Source organism: Lissotriton vulgaris, chromosome 4_1, assembly GCF_964263255.1.
Source record: "Lissotriton vulgaris chromosome 4_1, aLisVul1.2, whole genome shotgun sequence".
NCBI classification, from domain to species: Eukaryota; Metazoa; Chordata; class Amphibia; order Caudata; family Salamandridae; genus Lissotriton; species Lissotriton vulgaris.
Window position 1 is genome coordinate 2,144,254,920 of NC_141691.1, and position 24,131 is coordinate 2,144,279,050.

The window sequence follows — 24,131 nt, forward strand, 5'->3', positions numbered from 1 at the left end:
ACGGGCAGACAAAGTCCGCCCGTCATCATAATGACCCCCTTGGTATTTTATATGATGTCATGGTGCATAGCGTCAGTTGTGAACATGCTTCCCCTAATCACAGGATACACACTTCTTCCTCCTTGCTGGAAAGTCACTTTGATTGTGGTATCAGCTCACCAGAGTATCCGCATGGTAGTTGACCCTTCCCTTTCTCTGATGATTTCAATCAAGAGACTAAGGGGCATATTATCAAGGACCGGTGTTAAAATTATCGCTACTTTAGCGGCAGAAAACTGACGATAAAACAACGATAATGAGCTTGATAATAGGCCCTTGTTAATTCCCCTGAAAGCTCATGTTTTCGTGTTAACTTGGGCTTCTATGGGAATGCTCAAGGGCGTATTATCAAGCCCATTATTGCCGTTTTATCGGCAGTTTCCTGCCGATAAAACGGTGATAAGTTTAACACCGGTCCTTGATAATATGCCCCCTAGTTTACATGTTTGCTCTTTATAGGTCCTGTAAAGTGACTGAATACGAGGCACCCTGGCTTTGGACAGCTCTTTTGATTCGTGTAGGAGAAGATGAGAAATCAATATACCCTTGGAGGGAGTGATCAAAATATTCGCAGGTCAGTGTGCCTACAAAGGATTTTTTAATACACACATAGTTATAATATTCAATATACAGATAATAATATCGACATTTTTGAAAGCGGTGTTCACAATAGTGACAAAGAGGTGTTTATAACATCAAATTATCTGGAAACCTCAGTTGATATGTGTTGTTTTACTTACACATTTGTATGAGTTATTTTTAGCCTTCGAAAGTGTATTCATTATAAATTTACATTTTCAAAAGAAAATTACTCCTGTGCAAGATATATTGTTTCCAACATATTCCAACATATTCATTCAAATGCAAATGAGTCAAATTGAATTTCTAAATAGTTTAGTGCAAGCGACTGAATAAAGCTCGTTATTATTATCTGTAAATTGAATGTTATAACCAATGTCAAAATGTCAGCCAAGGTTTTCTATACTCATCCTAGTATGATCTGTACCTTGATTTCCTCTGTTTCATCAAACATTGTACAGGTGCTTATGAGTTTTTTTTTATCCTAATGAGGTATGCATCAAAGGATACTTTGTGAATTTGCAGTACCTGCCCAAATAGGTTTGAAATGGGTCTTTAGGGTATCATCACTGGTGGCATAAGTGTGAGGTAGGCCAGCCTCTGGAAAAAGAGTCATACCACGTAAATGTCTTTACGCGCAAGATATGAACAGAATGGGGTTGGGCCGCTATGATGCCACAGATACAATGTATATGATAAAATGCCTTCCTGCAGGTTTGTATATTTGTGGTGATACAGTACTCCTGAATCTACTGTGGCATAGGGAAAAAATGACACCATTATTCAAAAATTCTATATTTCTTCTTTTTATTTAATAGCAAACATATTTGTATAATTATTACTTCCACTGGAGTATGAGTCTCCATCCACTTTCCCAGTCTCTTGGGTTGTATGTTTCCATGCTGGCAGTGGCTGTGTGTGTTCTCTGCTAGGGAAACCAAGTGCTATGCAAAGTTCTTGTGTTAGGACTAAAATAACCTCCAAGTAAATGTGTTGGACCTTGTGAAATATTTTTTGTTTCCTCTTATTTGATTTTGTTCTCTAATGGGTTTGTACAGGGTCTCAACAGGAACTTTTCTAGCTAATGACTGCCTGCATTGTCTCTTTCCCTGATGTGCGGCCTCTGAAGCTGCTGTGCAGGTTGGCACCCTCTAGTGGCAGGTGTGCTCACAGCAACATTGTGAGGCTGGCTTCATGTGCACCACCAGGGGGTTCAGTGCACTTCTCACCAGCAGCAGAGATCAGCCACACCTCAATTCCTGAGAGGGCACACCGCAGTGCCGTCCGCAGCACGCCATCCAACCTCCTGTCACTCTGCTGCACTCATGCTTGGATGCAGTAAATGCACTCTACGGACGCTGACAAAAGGCCTGGCTGATGTTACCTGGTGGACACATTGGGGTGGGAACAGGCAGTCAACAGCCTATGGTATGCAATGGAGTTTTCTCTCTGGGGGGAGGGGTGTTAGCAATTCTGGCCGCAAGATGGCCACTTGGATGGACAATCCAACACATATCCTTGACAGGGAGTGGCATCAGGGTGAGTTTGAGGATGCCCACCTGCAGATGTACAGTTGATTCATCTGTGGAGAGGGGGAGTGATGCACAGGCAAGATCTGGCTCCTGGCCAGGTGAGTCCTAGCATCTGGGTCAGCTGACAGCAGCTGCTGAGGTGTGGCCGGCAGAGCTCGTCTGCAAGAGAGTGGAAGTATGGGGCTTGCTGGGCCTCTGGAGTCAGGAGAGGGTCATGAGGCATGGTGCAGAACTCAGCCTTGCAGTGGGCCGTGGGCTACTGCTTAGGCCCGTGGGTAGGTAATGCCTGCAGGATGAGGCCCAAATCAGGATCCAGAAGGCCTTCTCTAACCCCCTCCCCCGTCCCCCAGGTGATTCTTTGTGATGTGGTGAGGCCTGGACACAACTACCTGTGCGGGGAAGAACTGCAGAGAGAGGAGGCAGGCCCAGCATCGCCTCTGGAGGACTTGGTGACATGAGCAGCCCTTGCAATGGGAGCAGCGGATGCATCTGGGCCATGGTCCCTGAGCATGTGGCCCTATGAGCAGGGGGCCCTGGACTTTCTTACTGTAGACCTGTGGCCTATCGTAGGCTTGTTCATGCACTCTGGGCTTGGTCCTATGGGTAGAGGTGGGTCTGTGAATGAGGCCTTGCTGCTGCGGTCTGGGCAGCCTGCTCAACTCTTCACCACTGGGCTGAAAGGTGACCCTACTGGGGTCCATTCAGGGCCGGGCAGGTGGTGGGATGAGGGATCTCACCGGCTCCACCACAGAGTGCCTTAGGCCAGGGCTCTGCCTACGCAGTCTTGGGGGACGACTGTACAGGGCACTTGGTAGAGCGCTTTGAAGAGTGGTGCCCGCAGAGGGGCCTGTCGGGGGCTTGTTGCCCATCCTGGTGACTGGTTTGAGCAGAGCTGTGTGCCTCTAATGCTGTCACTGAGCCCTGAACCCTGTGGCCTCCTTAGCATTGTGGGCCTACTCCCCACCAAGCTGGAATTCTCGGGTTAGGTGGGCATAGCGAGATCTTATATTCATAACCGGACCAGGCTTAAACTGCTTAAACTACTGGTGAAGGACCCTGGAGCAGGCAACATTCAGTGATGAAACACTCGTAGGAGCAGAGCCCGCTTGACTACATTGCATTGAGACGTCTGTTAAGACCCACCTATACCGCCAAGAGGGAGGGTTATGCATGGGAGATGGTATTGATCTTCAGGTAAAACGGCCTGACTCATGAGTCTGGCTGCCCCTGGCTTGAGATGTGTTCCTCTGTGGATGTATGCATGACCTGAATTCATTATGGGAAGACGGATGGCAAACAATCCATACTGCCCTTTGAATTGCATAGGATGGCGCGAACCATGGATTTCTCGTAGGAAGACCTCACGCTGGGGCCCCAGGCTGGTGGGGGACTGCCCCGGAGCCAGACATTCATTCTGTGTTCATTGACCTCAAAAAGAACCTGCATGCCATCAACACAAAAACTGACATGCTCACTGGTCACTTTGACAGCATAAAGGAGAAGGTAGTCAGGCGCGAACCGCGGCTGGATCAAATTGAGCACCACAAATCGGGTCTCAAGGACACACACTCCTCGGATGGGGAGCGCCTACTCCAGATGGAGAAAGTACTTGAACTCATCACCAATAAAGACAAAGATTTGGAAGTGCCATTGTGCTGCAACAATTTGATCATAGTGGGTCCCCAAGTCGATGGCGATAGACCTAATGGAGGACATTGTGTAAAAGATGCTTCACACCCTCTTCAGGGGAGGCCCTCTACCCTATGCTAATCTTCAAGAGGGTGGCCTGATCACTTGGCCAGCACCCATTTCCAAATGCCCCTGCCCGCCCAATAATAGTGAGGCTCCTAAATTTGGACACTTAGCCAGGCAGCACAGACCCCTCCAATACCGTGGCAACGAGATCTAATTTTTTCCAGATTTCACCTTGCCATTTCATAGACCATTTTCTTGACTGTTCACACCCGAAAGACATATGGGCCCCTCTGGTGACTTATCTTGAACTCCATAGCAACACAAATGATGATGCGGCTGACGCTCTCAGTGGTCACCAGACTTTGAGCACCTCTGACTGTCCCTCCTCCTATGGCACCCTGCCAAACAGCTCTTTCAAAGTGGGGTGTAGCCTTAACCACCGTCAAGCTAGGTGCGTTGTCACTGAAAACTATCAACCATGTAGGGTGTTGACTGCTGAGTGGAAAGTTTGCTCCTCTTCCCCTATTCCTACTCATCCTGGCTCTCCCCCTCCCACTAACTTCCTGCTCCTCATAGCTTCCAGAAGAGTTACAGTAATTTGGGATTTATTTGTTGACTAACTATGCAATATCTATGACCCTTGAATGCATTCTGTCCTATTATTCTGTAGATGATTACTGTAAAATGTAATGCATAAAAAAGTTTGCTTTAACCTCATTGCCTTTTGTTGTGTGGAATGTAGATGTCAGCATGGAAGGGAGGAACGGACACCCACAACTGGCCCAAACCGCATGGCTCTCACCACTTTTAGTAACTTGGAGTAATGTAACTCAGGGTGATATCACCTAAGGTACTAAGTATGTTACTCCCTATCTGATGATGTGCAGAAAGATATAGAGGGTCCTATGACTCAACAAGAAATCTGCGCTGCAATTAAGTGTCTAAACCGTAATAAGACGCCTGGGATGGATGGACTCCCCATAGAATTTTACCAGACCTACTCTGAATTTTTAGTAGCCGCACTGGAGGCCGTATTCAAGGCTGCTTTTGAGATTGGCCGCCTGCCAGATTCCACCATGCAAGCATTGGTCACGTCCATACCCAAACCAGGTTGAGACGGGTTAGAGATGTCTAACTACAGACCCCTCTCTATGTTATCTACTGAATATAACATTCTAAGCAAGGCCCTTGCTAATCGCATACAACCATATCTTACTTCGCTTATCCACAGGGACCAGTGCGGTTTCCTACCAAACCGCAGCACCTCTCTGAACACCAGACGGCTACATTATGTAATGAAGGCCACCCCACGAGCTTACTGTTATACCTTGCACCATTGGCGTTGGTCTCCCTTCCATTTTTCGCTGTTGTCTCCTCTGGTATTAGATGCTCTGGGCGCTCTGCCACTGCCATTCAGTGCCACAGCGCAAATGCTCCCTGTGTAAATATGACTGAATTGGTATATCCCTGATTGGCTTATTTGGTTACCCAAATGATGCTGGTGGGCCTGCAGCGCTGGTTTGCGCCACCCACAGAAGTAGTTGTACAGTGTACCTCAGGCCTGCCACTGCAGTGTCTGCTCGCAGTCCAGAACTGCCATCTTGGCTGTAAAGTGCCCACACTTCCCAACCCCTGACCCTTCCCTTAGCATCATGTCAGTCACCCCTATGGTCGGTGCATTGGGTGTGTAAGGTAGGACATGGCTTGATATGTGTGGCATGTCCTGTAGTGAATCACCCTCCATTTTATTTTTCACTGCTGCAATGCTACCTGTTCTCCATAGGTGCGAATAGGCAAACTGGCTATTACATCTTATAGTCCTAACTGACTCAGGGAACATGGTAAAAATTAGAGTTTAGTATGCCTGAGCTCAGAATAATAAAATACATCTTTTAGTGAAGTTGGTTTTAATATTCTGTGTTTGAAAATAACACTTTTAGAAAGTAGGTATTGTCTTGCCTAAGCCTCCAGTGTGCTCTGCTGTTATGTGTATTGGCTGTCTGGGTTTAGAGGGGCAAGGCAGACTGAGTCAGACCTGGGTTGAATAGAGAATTCTAGATTGAGTACTGGGGAGTGTTAGACCTGTCAGCCTTAGGGTGGTCTTTCCCTATTTTTTTGGCCTTTGCCTCATTTTTTCCCACCTTATTTTTGTTGGCCCTAGGTCTCTGGGCACCTTCCCATTGCTAATCAATGCGAAGGTGCAGGTGCTCTCTTCCCCCAACATGGATGCCACTGACCCCTGCTACCGCAGCGTGGTCTTTTTAGACGCACTCTAGTAGCCGGGAGCTGGCTGGAACCCCTAAACCATGTTGCGACTCCAGCCTGCCTGCCTGCCCATAGCTAGAGTGAGGAAGCTCCGGGAACCTTCCGGAATAGGGGAGTGTTCAACAACTGCCACTATAAAACAAAAGGGAAGGAAACTTTCCAGTCAGTTGGGGCATCACTGACCTGGGGGACCCTACGCAGGAGACTTAGGCGGTAGGGCCTAGTCAGGGGCCTCTGCCACTGGGGGTGACAGGGCTTAGGTACTGCCTTCCAAGTAAAGTGAGGAACTCTGAACTAGCCCACTTATCTGACCCGGCGGGAGGGGAACCCAGGGACCATCTGAAGTGACCTGCTGAGGAAAGCCTTCAACTCAACCCCTGCCCCCACCTCAAGAAACCAAGAGACTGTAACCTATCAAGGGCGCAGGAACCACCAAGCGCCAAGGACAAACCTATCTGCCAGGACCACTGGGGATCAATCAGGTACTGGGCCTGCGCTGTCCTGCCTACCCCCCCTTTGCTGTCCTACATCATCTCCACTGTGGTGCTGCTTGCCCTACCTGCCCACCGCTCCCCTACTGTGCTCTGAAGCGCTAGTGAGAAACCTGTCCCCAGCGCTAACCCTACTAAGCGCTGCATTCCCCCTGAGCTCTGTGCCACCTGTGAAGCGCTGTAGTTCTGCCTCAAGCGCCCACCTGCTGGGTCCTGTGAAGCGCTGGTATTGGCGACCCTGAGACGGACTTCCAAATGTTCCTATTCCACGCGAGACTCTGCGAGGAGCGGGGGCTGTGTGCCTTGTGGAGCACCCCCCCCAGCTGTCATCTGCCCGGCGGCCCCCCACGCCAGGAGAGGGCCGCCGCCGTGCTGCAGTGGGCCGTGCCCGGCCCAGGAGGAATTAGGGGGAAAGGCGCTGCCCTCCGGTGCGTCTGGTGGGGCCCCGTCACCGCTGCAGCCCAGCCCGACCGTGAGGAGTCCCTGCGGCGGCCCCTAAGGCTGTGAGAAGGCCGCCGCTGAATTCTAGTCAGGCCACGTTAGGCCCGAGAGGCTGAGACACTCACCCCACGTGATGGGGCGCGTTCCAAGCCCCGCCCCCGCCGCCCACAATTGTTCCATGCTGCTGAGCCCCGTCAGGTGAGGCCGCTGATTGGCCGGACGCCGGGAGAAGCCCGGTCGGCCCGAGTACCCACACAGTGGGGGCCCAGAGGAGCGAGAGTCCCCTCCGTCAAGCTGCACCCCTGAGGCTGGCTATTTCATCGGTGCTGGGGCCCGGGAAGCCCGGCTGAGCCCGGCAACCTGCCCCCACAGCACCAGCCCTGCCGGAGAGCTCTGGAATGAGCACGAGCCCCCCGACCAGCCGGAGATCTCTGCTGAGCAATGAAATGGTTATGAATTCTGACAGGTAGCTGCTGAAAGGGTTGTCCTTACCTACTGAAGGGTTTACTTCTAATTAATGAATTGCTTTATTCCAGCCCTATGAAATGTTCTACTTCTGCTGTTGAACTGCTTATCTTTGCAGCTAGGAAATTTTTTACCCCCATTTAATGATATGCGGATTTCTGCAGCGATGAAATGTTGATTGCTAAGTAATGCAATCTTATTTGAATGTCTCTATAGGGAATTCTTTGCAGGTGCTGACTAGGAGCAAGGCTGATGTCAGGCCAACAGTTATTTACTATTTAATATTTATTTATTTATGTATTTATGGCCGAGTAATGGAAAATATACGCTTTTAAGGAAAGGTAACGAGTTAGTACTACTGTAATTTTTGATTGCCCTGATCTTGATCGTAGATGAAACATATTTATTTGAGATAAACATACTGGTGTGGTCTCAGTCTTTGCGTGCATTTATATTCTCAGTGGATGTGCGTGCTGTGTAGTCACTTAACACCTAAGCTTTCGGGTGCCTACCTGCTCGGGCCAAGCTACCGCCCGGGGATCTGGTGACCCCAGGTCCTACATTTGGTGGCGAGCGGTGGGATTCAAGACCTGTGGCTATACAGCACCCTCCAGTGGGACAGAGTGCGCTGCAATTAGACCAGACACCTATCGTGCATGCAAGCATAATTAATTGACCCCCACTGTCTAGCCTGTGTGTATAGAGACCTGTTTTGACCTAATCCTGCTACCTACGTCCTAGAGTCTTTCCCTTTATTGTATCTGGGTCCCCACCTGGAAAAATGGAGTTCCAGCTAGCCGATCTGGAAGAGTACACAGTGGTGCAGCTAAGGGAATTTTGTCTGGGGATGGGGTGGCGGTTGGGCGGAGAGCCGCAAAGGAAGAACTCCGTACCGCCTTGAGGGCATGGGCAAGGGCCCACCCAGAGGAGAGAGGTGATGGGGGACAGGAAGGGCAGGGTGCAACAGGGGAGGCGGGCACTCCAGAAGACCCAGGCCTACTCAACATTGATGTGTCTGACAATGTGTTGCCAGGAAGATGTTCCGGGGCAGGGAGCAGTGTATCTAGGGGGAGTGTGTTGTCGCAGGAGTATGAGGACAGGAGGTAGGAGAGGCAATTGAAGTGGGAGCTTGCCAAGTTGGAGCACGAGAGGGAGAGAGAGGGAAGATAAAAAGCTTGCATTGGAGGAAAAAAAGATTAGCAATGGAGGAGAGGAAGTTGGTGCACGAGCTTCAGCTTAAGGAGTTGGAGCTGAGAGCCTTGCAACTGTGTGCGCCAGGAAATCCCAATGGTGGCAGCGTACAAGGGGCTCAACACAAGCCTAGATTTTGGTTACCCAAGGAGGTGATAGCGAGCTATAATCAGAGGGATGACATCGCTAAGTGGTTGGAGGCGTATGAAGTGGCCTTGACAGCCCATGGGGTGCCCGAGAAACACTGGGGAGGTGGCCTATATCGTCACATCCCTCCCAATGTCAGGGACACCCTCCTGTATCTTGATAAGGCGGATCAGTTCAGATATTCCCCCATAAAGGAGGCGCTTCTTAAAAAGTTTGTCCTGAACCCCGAAAGGTATTGCCAAAAGTTCTGTGGCAGCCATAAGCTGTCCACGCAGAATTGGGTGGATTTATTTGATTATGCTCGTAAGGCTCTGGATGGTTGAGTGCGTGGCAGTGAGGTGCATGATTATGAGGGCCTGTACAATTTATTTTTGAGAGAACACCACTTGGATAAGTGTTTTCCGGAGCTGCGCCAACATCTGGTGGACGGCAAGCTGACTGATCACCGTGAGCTTGCGGAGGAGGCTGATACTTGGGTTAGCACCCGGGTGTCACACAAGGGCCCCGGGGGAGATGGCCTGAAAGGCGGACAGGGCGTCCCCCAGAAGAAAGAGGGGGGGATAAAAAGAAGGAGTTCTCATGAGGCCCACAAACTAGACAGTTTGGGAGAGGAGTAGGTACCCCACCTCATTCCAGTTCCCCAAAGCCCACTTACCCTGACAAGAGTCAGCAGCCTTAACTTGTCCGGTGCTATGAATGCGGGGAGGTTGGACACTACAAGGGAGATGCCCAGTTTCACAAACGACCCCCAGCCCCCACAGGTGGTAAGAGTCCCGGGGTGGCTACTGTAGCGCTTGGGGTGGAGTTGCCCCTAAATACGGAGGGGGAGTGGACAGGCCTGACCCTGGTTTCACTCGGGAACAGAGAGTTGGTCCCAGTAATGTCCTTACCATCGAACACTGCTAAGTACCAGCAGAGGGTGAAGGTTAATGGGGAGGAGGTGGACGCTCTGAGGGACACAGGTGCCAGCATGACCACCGTAGTGAGGCGGCTGGTGTCCCCTGAGCATGTAGTACCTGATGTGTTCCATCCGGCCGTTTTGGCTGACGGCAGTCTGATCTACTATCCCGTGGCTCAGGTTCCCTTTGAGTGGGGAGGAGCGATAGGCCCATTGAGAGTTGCGATAAGCCCTGCCTTGCCTGTGGACTGTCTGCTAGGAAACGACCTGGAACATACCGCCTGGAAGGAAGTGGAGTTTAAGGCCCACACTGAGATGCTGGGGTTACCAGGATGGACTTGCGTGGTCACGCGGTCCATGGCTGCCCGACAAGGAACTCAACTCAGGTTGGAGCCTGAGACAACGGCTCAACCCAATGCTGGTCCTGAAGAGGAGAATGCTGTGGAGGACACATCCCGTGTGATGGATGGGGAGCCCGCGGAGGTACCCCCGGAGTCCGTGTAGATAGAGGTTGTTCCCGTGGGGGACTTACCGACCCTTGCCGAGTGGCATGTAGAAGGAGGGCCTACCCGGGAGGAAATCTGTCGGGCGCAGAGGGAGTGCCCAACGCTTGAAGGCATGCGGCGACAGGCCGAAGCCCAAGCGCCGAAGCCCAAGCAACTGATCAGGAGACGGGCAGTTTTCACGTGTACTGGGAGGATGGCCTCCTGTACAGCGAGCCTATGGTTCCGGTGCATGGATCCTCAAGTGCCTTAGTGGTCCCCCAATGCTACCGGGCCTTCCTATTGGAATTGGCACATGAGATTCCTTTGCTGGACACCTGGGCCAGGACCAAACCTTTGCGCGGTTGCACCCGCATTTTTATTGGCCCAGGATGAGAGTTGCCTCTGACACCTATTGCAAGACCTGCAAGACTTGCCAGGCAAGTGGCAAGACTGGGACTAAAGTGAAGGTCCCTTTGGAACTGCTCCCGGTGGTCGGAACCCCTTTTGAGCGGGTCGGAATTGACAACGTTGGGCCGTTGGACCCTCCGACCTCTGCGGGACACCGGTTCATCTTGGTGTTAGTGGACCACGCCACTCGGTACCCGGAGGCTATTCCTCTGAGGACCGTCACTGCACCTGTGGTGGCGCGTTAGGGGGCCCCTCAGCCTTGTCTAGGAGGGGTGGGAGAAGACTTTGAAGAAGCTTCCTCGTGATGTCGTCAGCTACATGATGGCGTTCCGCAGGCAGAAAGCCAAGCTGTGGAAGGAAGCCTCAGACAACTTGGAGGCTATCCAAGCCGTAATGAAGGAGTGGTATGACCACACCGTTCGGACGGTGGAGTTGGACGCTGGACAGAAGGTGTGGGTCATGGAGCCTGGGGAGCTTAGTGCCCTCCAGGACCGGTGGACTGGTCTGTACGAAATTGTAGAGCGTCGAGGCCAGTCTACCTATGTCGTTGACTTAAAGACCCCCAGACAGCCCCATCGGGTGCTCCACGTCAACCGCCTGAAGCCTCACCATGAGCGATCTGAGCTTGCTCTCCTCATGGTGATGGATGGGAGCGAGGAGGAAGAGAGTGAGCTTCTTCCTGACCTTCTGGTGGCCCAGGAGAAGGATGGTTCAGTGGAGGGAGTTGTCCTTTCCCCATCCTTGACCCTAGAACAACAGAGGGACTTCCACCTGGTGTTGAAGCAGTTTGCCTCGTTGTTCTCCCTCACTCCTGGAATTACACATCTGTGTACCCATGATGTGGACACAGGGGACAGTCCGCCTGTAAAAACCAAGTCTTACCGGCTGTCTGATAAAGTTAAGAACAGCATCCAGGGTGAGGTGGCCAAAATGCTGGAACTGGGGGTGATCGAACCTTCAGCAGCCCTTGGGCTAGTCCGGTTGTGTTGGTGCCGAAAGCGGCCCCACCGGGCACCACACCAGAACTTCGGTTCTGTGTGGACTATCGGGGATTGAACTCTGTCACCAAGACAGACACTCACCCAATCCCACGGGCAGATGAGCAGATTGACCGGCTGGGAGCGGCCCGGTACCTCAGCACCATTGATCTAACATCAGGGTACTGGCAGATTGCCATGGCCGATGGAGCAAAGGAGAAACCAGCGTTCTCCACCCCGAGGGCCACTTTCAATTTAGAGTGATGCCCTTCGGGCTCAAGAATGCTCCGGCCACCTTTCAGCGGTTGGTGAACCAGGTGCTGTCTGGCCTGGAGTCCTTCTCAGCGGCGTACCTGGATGACATAGCTGTCTTCAGTAGCACCTGGGAGGACCATCTGCAGCATCTCCAGGAGGTGCTGCAGGCTTTGCAACGTGCTGGCCTGACCATTAAGGCTAGCAAGTGCCAGATTGGACAGGGATCTCTCGTTTACCTGGGACACCTTGTGGGCAGAGGTAAGGTGCAACCCCTCCTTGCCAAAATTGAGACTTGGCCTGGGAGCCCCCCAAAACTCAGACTGAGGTCTGAGCTTTCCTCGGCCTCACTGGCTATTACCGCCAGTTCGTCAATGGATATGGTACCATCGTAGCCCCCTTGACTGAGTTGACGTCCAAGAAGCAGCCACAAAAAGTGATCTGGACGGCTGCTTGCCAAGAGGCATTCGAGACACTGAAGCACGTAATGTGTACCGCTTCGGTGCTTGCAACACCTGACTTCTCGAAAGAATTTATTGTGCAGACGGATGCCTCTGAGCACGGCATAGGTGCTGCGCTTTCGCAGCTGAACAACGATGGCCAAGATCAACCTGAGGCCTTTATTTCCAGAAGACTCCTCCCTCGGGAACGGCGATGGAGTACCATCAAGCGAGAAGCCTTCGCTGTGGTCTGGGCCTTGAAGAAGTTGAGGCCATACCTTTTTGGCTCTCACTTCCTAATTCAAACCGACCACAGACCCCTTCGCTGGCTCATGCAGATGAGAGGCGAAAATCCCAAGTTGCTAAGGTGGTCCATTTCCCTACAGGGGATGGACTTCAGGGTGGAACATCGGCCCGGAGTTGACCACGCCAATGCTGACGGTCTCTCCCGGTTTTTCCGCCTTAGTAACGAGAACTCCCTAGAGGTTGGGTAGCTCTCCCCACTTTCAGCTGGGGGGGGGACGCATGTTAAACATGTCAGACTTTGGGTGGTCTTTCCATATTTTTTCGCCTTTGCCTCATTTTTTCCCACCTTTTTTTGTTGGCCTTAGGTTTCTGGGCACCTTCCAATTGCTAGGCAATGCTAAGGTGCAGTTGCTCTCTTCCCCCAACATGGCTGTCACTGACCCCTGCTACTGCAATGTGGTATTTTTAGATGCACTCTAGTAGCCAGGAGCTGTCTGGAACCCCTAAAAAATGTTGCGACTCCAGCCTGCCTGCCTGCCCATTGCTAGAGTGAGGAAGCTCCTGGAACCTTCCGGAATAGGGGAGTGGTCACCAACTGCCAACTGCCACTATAAAAGAAAAGGGAGGGAAACATTCCAGTCAGTTGGGGCATCACTGACCTGGGGGACCCTACGCAGGAGACTTAGGCGGTAGGGCCTAGTCAGGGGCCTATGACACTGGGGGTGACAGGGCTTAGGTGCTGCCTTCCAAGTAGAGTGAGGAACCCTGAACTAACCCACTGATCTGGCCCAGCGGGAGGGGAACCCAGGGACCATCTGACGTGACCTGCTGAGGAAAGCCTTCAACTCAAACCCCCCCACCTCAAGAAACCAAGAGACTGTAACCTATCAAGGGCGCAGGAACCACCAAGCGCCAAGGACAAACCTATCTGCCAGGACTACTGGGGATCAATCAGGTACTGGGCCTGCGCTGTCCTGCCTAACCCCCCCTTTGCTGTCCTTCATCATCTCCACTGTGGTGCTGCCTGCCCTACCTGCCCACCGCTCCCCTACTGTGCTCTGAAGCGCTAGTGAGAAACCTGTCCCCAGCGATTTCCCTACTAAGCGCTGCATTCCCCCCTGAGTGCTGTGCCACCTGTGAAGCGCTGTAGTTCTGCTTCAAGCACCCACCTGCTGGGTCCTATGAAGCGCTGGCATAGGTGACCCTGAGAGGGACTTCCCACCGTTCCGGCTGTGTGCCTTGTGGAGCGCCCCCCCCGGCTGTCATCTGCCTGGCAGCCCCCGACGCCAGGAGAGGGCGGCAGCCGTGCTGCAATGGGCCGCACCCATCCCAGGAGGAAGTAGGGGGAAAGGCGCTGCCCTCCTGTGCGTCTGGTGGGGCCCCGTCACTGCCGCAGCCCAGCCCGACCCTGAGGAGTCCCCGCGGCGGCCCCTAAGTCTGTGAGAAGGCCGTCGCGGAATTCTAGTCAAGCCGTGTTAGGCCAGGGAGGCTGAGACACTCACCCCATGTGCCGGGGGCGCGTTCCAAGCCCCGCCCCCACCGCGCACCAATTGTTCCACATGGCTGAGCCCTGTTAGGTGAGGCCGCTGATTGGCCAGACGCCGGAAGAAGCCCGGTCGGCCCGAGAACCCACACGGAGGGGGCCCAGAAGAGCGAGAGTCCCCTCCGTCATGCTGCACCCCTTAGGCTGGGTATTTCATCGGTGCTGGGGCCCGGGAAGCCCGGCTGAGCCCCGCAACCTGCCCCCACAGCGCCAGCCCTGCCAGAACGAGCGTGAGCCCCCCGACCAGCCGGAGATCTCTGCAAGGGCTCAGGAGGAGCCGAAGAGTCAAGGTAACCCCCAGGGAGGAGGGCGGAAGGCCTGAGTTTGCCCCTCCCCTGGGAAAGATTTTTGCTGGGCCCTGTTGGCCCCAATTGACCCTTTGCAAGCATTGGACAAGAGACACCGTGGGGGGCGCAGCTGATAACAGTTAACCCCTCATTAGGGGAAAGGCCCTGATTAAGGAACAGTTGGTTATTCTTGCCCCATGAATGGTCGTTATCCTTGCCTAAGGAAATGCTCATTTTACCGGGAGGCATGGTTTACTAGTGCCTGATGCACAACTTGAACCGACCGGTTACAGTGTTATCCTCAAACATACAAGAATCTGAGTGGGCGGAGTTTCTATCCGGGAGGTTTTGGGAAGCTCCCCTGCAAGAACTAATCATGTGAAACACCTACGATCGAGGGGCAGTTCATGTAAAGCACACCAGGTTCTTAGAAACCACCAGTCCAGAAGACGCCGCAACTTCAAAAGAGAAGGAGCAATTAAACGTAGTCACAAATCCAATGGAGGAAAACGTATCCCCGATTCGAGCCATAAGTTACTCGTCCCCTTCGACTGAAGGAGTTAGACGTATAATTAAGAAAGGCAGAAACGACGGCGCACCTGGCTCCAACGGAATCCCCCAAGCAATCTTCAAATACGATATTCCGTTTTGGGGCAAACACCTTTCTAAATTATATTAAGAAATAGAAAAACTAAACATCATACCAGTCAACTGGCAAGGTTCAATTATGACACCTTTATTTAAAGGAGGAGACAGAGCAAATCCGGCTCACCACAGATTGATAGCCCTGCTGGACGTAGAGGCCAAATATTATGCCTCCCTGGTACTCGAAGAGCTTAAGGCATGGTCTGACGACCTTAACCTAATTCCGGAAAACCAGACGGGCTTCAGACAAGGTCTTCGAACGATGACGAACATTTTAGGTCTTTCGCTAATTACAAACAAGTGTAAGCAATGGAAACTGCAACTTTACCTCTGCTTTATAGACCTAAAAGCAGCCTTCAACAGTGTTGATCGCCATCTTCTGTGGAAAAAGCTGCAAGCCTGGGATATCCCTGAAAGATAGGCGATGGGTCCAGACTCTCAAGGAAGCTGTCAACCACCAGAGGCTTAAAACAAGGGTGTGTTCTGGCCCCCCATCTTTCTAATTTGTTTTTATCTGACCTCTCTCAAAGGCTGGACTGTACCAACTCCCATCCACCAAAGCTTGGTGAACTGATACTTTTGCATCTCTCATACGCAGATGTTAATGAGCCAAATAAAGATCGGCCTGCAAAGATGCCTGAACGAAATGTCAGTTTACATTTCAGAAAATAAACTTGAAATAAACACATCAAAAACGAAAACTATGGTGATTGGGACTAAACAGCTAACTATCCAACTTGAGGAGGTAAAAAAATAAAAATACTTAGGTCTTTACATCGACAACACAAGAAACCTTACGGGGCATAAAAAATATATGTCTCAGAGATCAAGTGCACTAACATTTGCCTTCAGCCTATTAGCTAAAAAGCTGAAGGGCCCCTCCTATAAACCTTTGCTCGCCGTAATGAAGGCAAAAACCCTGTCAACTCTAACATATGCCAGCGCGGCCTTCCATGGCGAGGATGGAGAGCTCCTAAACCAATTGATAGCCTCCATCTACAAAAAAGTATTCCAGGCTCCAAGATCAGCTTCCACAGCCCAGGTTCGTCTGGAATTCGGCCTTACAAATGAAGAAGTTGGCAGAATGTACGCGACGGTAAAAACCTGGTACCGCTTCAAGCTAAACGCTGATACATCAAAAATCAATGAGGCAATCTGGACTGAATTAAACCAAGACAAATCTTCTAGTTTCAATCAATACCTTTGCAAATCCCTTTCGGCCACATGTACGACGGAATTATGGAACAAAAACTTGCCGTACCAATCGTTTAAACAAGCAATCAATAAAGCATCAAAAATCCATTCATTGCTACTGGACAAAAATATCTTACGATCACGGTTGCACGTCTGGATGGTGATAAACCATTACAAGTCCCTCGCACCAGCACCTTATTTAAGCGAAAGTTACTCAATCAACGTAAAAAAACAACTTATGGCACTGCGTTTTGGATCACTACCATCCCAGGCTGAGCAGCCAGCTTGGCGGCACACAGGCCCTAAATCATGTCGGCTGTGCAATCTTCACAAAGAAGACTTCATCCATATAATTTGCACATGTAAAAAACTGCGGATTTAAACGTGTAATCCTTCTAAAGACAAGTTTTAACGAAAGAGAAATTAGATCCTGCAGAGCCGCAATAATAGCGTGCCTAAGCCCCTCAGACCCCCCACTGCATGGCAGACTGATCAAATGTATTAAAGCCTTTAAAAAGCTTTGCTAAAAGGGTCAGAAATTGGGCAAACAAGGTCTAACTCACTACATTGAACTTTTAAGAAACAAAATGATTTTATAGTTACATTTCTGCTTTTTAACTGTTTATTGTGACATTGCATTTTTGCTACTTGTTTTGAATTGTTATGGTTTTAACTACCTAAACAATAAACATTACTTTACTTTAGTGCCTGATACCTAACTAATGAACTGATGTATTGTTTACCTAATGAAATGGTTACTGCTGAGCAATGAAATGGTTATGAATTCCGACAGGTAGCTTCTGAAAGGGTTATCCTTACCTACTGAAGGGTTTACTTCTAATTAATGAATTGCTTTATTCCAGCCCTATGAAATGTTCTACTTCTGCTGTTGAACTGCTTATCTTTGCAGCTAGGAAATGTTTTACCCCCATTTAATGATATGCGATTTCCTGCAGCGATGAAATGTTGATTGCTAAGTGATGCAATGTTATTTGAATATCTCTACAGGGAATTCTTTGCAGGTGGTGACTAGGAGCAAGGCTGATGTCAGGCCAACAGTTATTTACTATTTAATATTTATTTATTTATGTATTTATGGCCGAGTAATGGAAAATATGCGCTTTTAAGGAAAGGTAACGAGTTAGTAATACTGTAATTTTTGATTGCCCTGATCTTGATCGTAGATAAAACATATTTATTTGAGACAAACATACTGGGGTGGTCTCAGTCATTGTGTGCATTTATTGTCTTAGTGGATGTGTGTGCTCTGTAGTCACTTAACACCTAAGCTTTCGGGTGCCTACCTGCTAGGGCCAAGCTACCCCCTGGGATCTGGTGACCCCAGGTCCTACAGGGAGGGGTAGCTCCTTGACCTGAATAGGGCTGTGCCTGGCAAGTTGAATGCTGGCTCCACCTCCTACTGTGCGTCTGATCGCAGACCCCCTCTTTCGGAAAGGAACGATGCAGCCTGGTAAACAAAGTGCTCCAGGCCTGAGCAGATCTGGTTCTGGCTGGGGTTAGTGACTAGAGAATTTTGAGAACAAAGATTTTTTGGGTAAAAATATCTGCGCCCAAACTCCTGGTTTTTGTATTGCTCCTGGATGTCAAGAGGAATCTCTGTTTGTGTTACTGAAGGAATCTGCAGGAGAGGACTGTCCTTGTGCTTGTGTGCTGTTTCTTGGATTGGCCTGCAGTAGTTCTTCTTGGACTTGGAAGAAGAGGGAAAATTACTTTTGGGAGACTTTTATTTTGCTAAGCATTCACCCAAGGGCTAGAAGAGAGCTAGCCTCCTGCTGGAGTCACAGGCACCTCTGACTCCCCCTCCAGACTCCTGATTCCTCCCAGCGAGGATTTCTATCTGCAGGTGAGGCCCCTGTGAGTTCCAGGGCCTCTAGTGCTACTAAAGAGAAAAGAGTGCTGAAAATCGTCGCTAACGCCCATTTGCCAGCCGCCGCAGCTGAAGAGCATAAGAAAAATCCACGCGCTGCTGCGGCCGAGCGCTCGCAAACCAAAGATCATCACATCGCACGCTTGTGGGCTTTTCGAAAGACTCGCTGACCCCGGATCATCGCATCGAGATCGTTGCAGCGCGGACGCCGTGCGTCCGCCATTTTCCTCGCATCACACCCGGATCATTGCTCCCTCGCGGGGCGCCTTTTTCTTTCATTGCAACAAGATCACAACAGGATCAGCGCATCATCCTCCCTCGCGGCAAGGGTTCAACGCATCGCTGGCCTAGCGTGAATAAATCTGTCGCTTTGTCTTGCAGGCATCCGCAGGCAGGCGAATCTTCCTCCCTTGCAGCAAGGATTCAACACATCGCCGGCCTAGAGTGAGGAAAATCATCGCTACAGCTCGTTTGCAACATTTCATTTGCTTTGCTACGAAATCCAGGTACTTTGTAAGTAAAAGGGTCGCAGAGACGCCTGCTTTGAACTGAACCCCTATTTGAACACTTTGAACTCTTTTTCCAGCTTTTCAAGAGTACCACCATTTTTCAGTATTGTGGCTTTTTACCGTTATTGGTCTTGGGTAAAGATACTTATTTTTAATAACTACTTGTGTATTGTCCCTTTGTAGTGTCCTTCACTGTGTAACTGTGTATGATCAGTGGCGATTCCTTAATAGGGGCGTTTGGGCGTCGCCCCACTGCTTTCTCACAGTATGCGAAGCAGAAACAAATTGTATGTTTCTGCTCCTCGCACTGCGAGAAAGCAGAAGTACCTGGTAGGGGGCTCGATCGTGGGCAGTCGTGCTCGAGGTCAGGGGGAGTGGCTTAGCAACTGTTGTGGGTACTGATTGTTTGGTTGGCCCTGGGTGCCGACCAAACAGTCAGTACCCACAACAGTGGGTAAGCCACTCCCTCCTGCCCTCGAACACGACCGCCCACTCTCACTTTCTCTCTATGCAGGAGAAAATGGCGCGGCTGGGGAGCTGTACCCTGCACCTCACCATTGTGATTCGCGGAGGGAGGTGAGGGAGTGAGGGAGACTGCCTTTCCTCTTGTGATGACAAGGAGCTGCAGGAATTGGAGCAGGACCGGACGGCGGGAGTCGGGAGTTGTCAGACCCATCCAGAAGCTCAGTAAGTTTTATTTCACATCTTTATTTTCTTAAACCCCCTCCCTCCTGCCTCCCCACCATACCCTCCCGACGACCCAATTTCCACCCCCCTCAACCGCCACCCGCCCGCACCCGGCCATGACTGCATATTTTTCTAAATTACATCCCAAGGCCTGATTTAACAAGGCTAAAGCTATCCTGAACTCTGAAGGCATTGTCTGCACTGAACATTTTGAAAGCTGGAATACTAATACGGACTTGGAGGGATTATTGTGAAATTAAATAACGGTGCTGCAGAGCCGGGTGCGGAAAGAGAGAGTTGAAGCGGCCGGTGCGCGCCTGCAATATTTCACCAACTCAGGCACATGACCACCAAGCCTGCGCCAGCCTCAGTACCCCTCAGTACCCCATCCTCAGCAAGCGGACAGTACTGCAATGTCTGGAATCACCTTCCTTTGTTACAGTTGTAATTATTACTAGTGATAATTGGTAATTCCCCACCCTTCCCTCCTACCCCTACCCCCCCCCATCCCTTGCTAAACGTGTGTTGGAGAGGTGCTTGTTATGAGTGAAATAAATTAATGGCCAGCGATGATTACGGGATATGTTATGATTAGCACAACCTTGTGTTTACTAATAATTTGCACTTGTCGGACCACCTATTAATAAAATGCAATCGCCTAGAATAAATAATACATATGAAAACAAATGCTATTGACGATCGTTACTGCGTGTATATGCATGTATCTGTGTGTGCATTTATATTTTTTCGAAAGGGCAGTCATGGCTGCCTTGAAATTTGGCAGATGGCACAAGTTTTCTTGAGGCCTATATGGAATGGAGGGATCTGATGCACACAGGTCACTTGCCCCTTTTCTGCTGTTAGCAAAATGATTGTAAGGATATTTACAATCATTAACCTGCTCTGAAATCCAAGGTCACAGCTTTTGACCCGTAGGTTGGGCACAGATGTGTGCAGTAGGCGCACTAATCCTCAGTACCTTTGTTAGCAGGAAAGATGATGTGAATCACATTACTGAGAATTTTATTAGTAAGAAAGAATGTGTGTTGTACAATTTCTGGCAAAGAAATAGGCAGTTAAAAGCAAGAGAGTGTACATGAACTTGTTTGAACATTTTAGCCACAGAGTGTTTTTTTGCATCCATGAAAATGCAAATAATAACACCAGACCTCTTACAGGTGGTGCTTGCCAAGAGGCTTTACATAGGGAAACGAAATCACTAAGTAATAGATGCACAGAAACATGACCGTCGATGACATAACTCAGTTGTTTGCACTGCAGAGTCAATGGCCTGAATTGAACGACCCATATTTAAATGATGATGGGTCGAGTCAGACTTTCATCCGTATTAAATTGATTATATGGATAGGTATTTTTGAGCTACAGAAGGGGCCGAGGGATCTGCATCACCGAGAGAAGCGAGGCGGAGCAGAATATAGAGATGCAGAGGACCAAGAGAAGGATCTTTGTAGATGAAAGGGCAAGCAGAGTTTGGAGACAGAAATCAAGACGATGGAAAGGAGTGTGGGGTAGTTGCTTTCAGAGAGAGAAATCACAAAAAGGTGTGGAGAGAACACGCCTGGGCTCTGAGGAGGTGAAAAAAGGGCTAGCGTGCTGGTGAGGGATCAGGCTTGTGGTACTTTGAAGAGAGTGCCATAAATCAATAGTGCTCTTTCCCTGCCAAATCTCTGTACTGAAAAGTATTTCTGTGCATCCTACCAAATTAGTGCACTCTGGGGATTACATGAAGATAATTGTCTTTTGACTCTAGTTTATCCAGCATTAAGCAGCCCGTGGGGAAAATGAGCAAAGTTATCTTAGCATGGTAATGTCAGATGGCCATTTTGTTATTCCCTTCAGCCATTAGCAGGGCAAGTAAGGCTCGCTTGCTGGGCTCGCTCGCTATAGTGCACTCAGCCACAAATTGTACACCTCACCACTTTCAAATGTCACCAGCCGCCACTGTGTATGATCATAAATGCTTTACACACTGCCTCTGAGATAAGCCTAGCTGCTCGTGCTATGTTACCACAGGGTTGAGCAGGGGTTATCAAAGAGTGTAGCCCCCTTACTCTGACTTAAGAAGAAGGGTCCCTACTTGGACTGTGACCAGCCACAGCCAGCTAGAGACCCTCATTGCTAACATTTACAAACACACATGATGTGTGGCACTGGACCTTAAACAGGCATTCGACTCCCTCTCCTGGGACTTCATGTTCGCGACTCTGAGACGGTTTGAATTCCCGGACACATACCCTAAATGAGTCTGCTTTTTGTATACGTCCCCTACGGCCAGGGCTCGCACAGGTCACTATATTTCAGACCAATATATTATCTACAGCGACATGAGGCAGGGATGCCCTCTATCCCCCCTGTTGTTTGTACTTGCACTAGAGCCCTTGGCTCAAGCCCTTAGGGTTTCCGCGGACCGGCTTGGCATTCCTATCTATGGAGTATGCCATCTAATATCTATCTATGCAGATGGCATACTCCTATACTTACGAAACCTGACCACTGATAATGCCCCTCTCCCTAATATATTTGCCACCTTTGAGCGACTGTCGGGCCTGGCCATAAACCTTGAGAAATCGACAAGCTATTTCTTCCAAGAGGTACCACACCTAACCCGCCTGCAGTTCGGCACCCATATCCTACCGGTAACTCCTACCACCTTTAAGTACCTAGGAATCCAGGTCTGCTTTAGCTACCTTCGCAGAAGAAAACTCTCTACTACATCCATCACAATCTGGCTTTAGGGCTGGCTTCTCTACAGAAACCGCCCTGCTCGGAGTCACTGAACACATCCGAAAGCTACTTGATCAAGGTCAGACGGTCGCGCTCGTGCTATTGGACCTGAGCGCGGCATTCGACACCATCTCCCACGAAACTCTTATCAAAGAATTGCACAAAAATGGTGTACGAGGAAAGGCACTAGATTGGATCCGGTCCTTCCTGACAAACCAAACCTTCCAGATCACATCTTCACGAGCCGTTTCGGACACCCTGCCTGCATCCCATGGAGTGCCCCAAGGGTCTATTCAAAGCCCTCTGTTCTTTAATTTATATCTCAAACCCCTGGCCGACCTCGTTGAACAATCGGGTCTCACTCTTATGAACTATGCCGACGACTCCCAAATCATCTTTTCCCTATCCGAATCTTGTCCTCATTCCCCTTCGTTACTCAAAGACGGACTCCTTAACATCCTGAACTGGATGACAAAAAACCAGTTAAAACTAAACGGCGACAAGACGGAGATACTGGTCCTGGGAAACGATCAAGATCTGTGGAATTCCGTACACTGGCCTGACCAGATGGGCGTCCTTCCTACTCCGGTGACCCACGCTCGAAATTTGGGCTTCATTTTGGACAATTCCCTATCCATGAACCAACAGGCCAGTAAAGTAACTGGCCTGTGCCTCACTATAGTTAAATGGTTGAGGAAGATCCTATGGATGCTGCCTTTGTCCACGCAAAAGACCGTAGTCAATGCCCTCATTACATCAAGGCTTGACTACGGCAACATTCTGTACCTGGGCGCAAACAAATCTGTAATCGGCCGACTGAAGATGGTGCAAAACGCAGCAGTTCGGCTACTATGCACTATTCCCAAGAACTCCGGAGTTTCGAACCATCGTCGGAAACTCCATTGGCTCAGGATTGAAAACAGAATCCGCTTTAAAGCCCTGAACTACATGTTCAGAATTAAAGCAGGTACAGCACCTAAATATCTTCAAACCCTCGCCTACCTTTACAGTCCCAAGCGAAACCTTCGGTCGCAGACGGCAGCCTTTTTCTGCGTACTGAGATTCAAACGGGCGAGAACAGGTGGCAGATCCTTCGCCCATCTGGGACCCTCCCTTTGGAACACGCTCCCTCCCTTCATTCGGAAGGAAGAAAATTACATCAGATTCAGAAAACTTGTTAAGACCTGGCTATTTGAACAATAATACTCAATAGCCATTTCCCCCCTTTTTCTATCCTCAAACTAGCTGTGTCTAGGCGCCGGGAAACCCTTTTTGGGTAGCTGTTGCGCCCTATAAATTGAAAAAATAAAATAAATATAAATAAATACAGAACACAGGAGGATCAAATTGATGGTAATATACTGCGGGCAATAATGGGGCTCCATGCTAGTGTAGGGTTCTGGGGGCATATTATCAAGGGGGTTTATCTCCGCTTTTTTGGCTTTAAAAGCCAAGAAAGCGGAGATAAAATTATCTCCCTATTACCTAGCTGTCGCTAACACCAGTTAGCGACAGCTAGTCGGAGATAGCGACCATCTTGGGCCCCACTTTGCATGTCAGTGATATTTATCACTAATGACATGCAAAGTGGGCGTGCCAAGATGTTAGCGACTGGAAACAGTCGCTAACATCGCTATCTCCTATTACCAACTTTTGGAGATATTCGCGCTAAGCGCGAATATCTCCAAAAACTAACACCTGCCCTGAGCAGTTCTTAGCCATGTTATCCAATGGGAGGTGGTTAACATGGCTAAGAGCATTAGCTCGGTAATGCATGAATATCGCTGACTTTTCAGCGATATTCATGCAATGCGGACGTTTTTTATCGCATTTGCGATAAACCTTGATAATAGCAAGGTTTATCTGCGATAATTTCTGACGATGCTTAGCGTTAAAAAATTTGTTGCTAAGCATCGTTAGCGATAAATATCGCTTAACGTTGGTAATATACCCCTAGTCCTTTCTACCTCTATCGGTGATGGGACAGATCTCTATCTCAAAAATGGCGATGCTGCCTCGCCTATTATACTACTTTGTGAATCTGCCTGTGATCCTCCAGTAGTCCATTTTTAACACATTGAA

General features: G+C 49.8%; 1 protein-coding gene across 1 annotated transcript in view; it reads right to left on the reverse strand.

Annotated features, from left to right (window-relative positions):
* LOC147725264 (uncharacterized) overlaps nucleotides 1-24,131 on the reverse strand; it is a 533,626-nt gene that overhangs the window by 469,922 nt on the left and 39,573 nt on the right. The gene's annotated exons all lie outside the window — the stretch shown is intronic.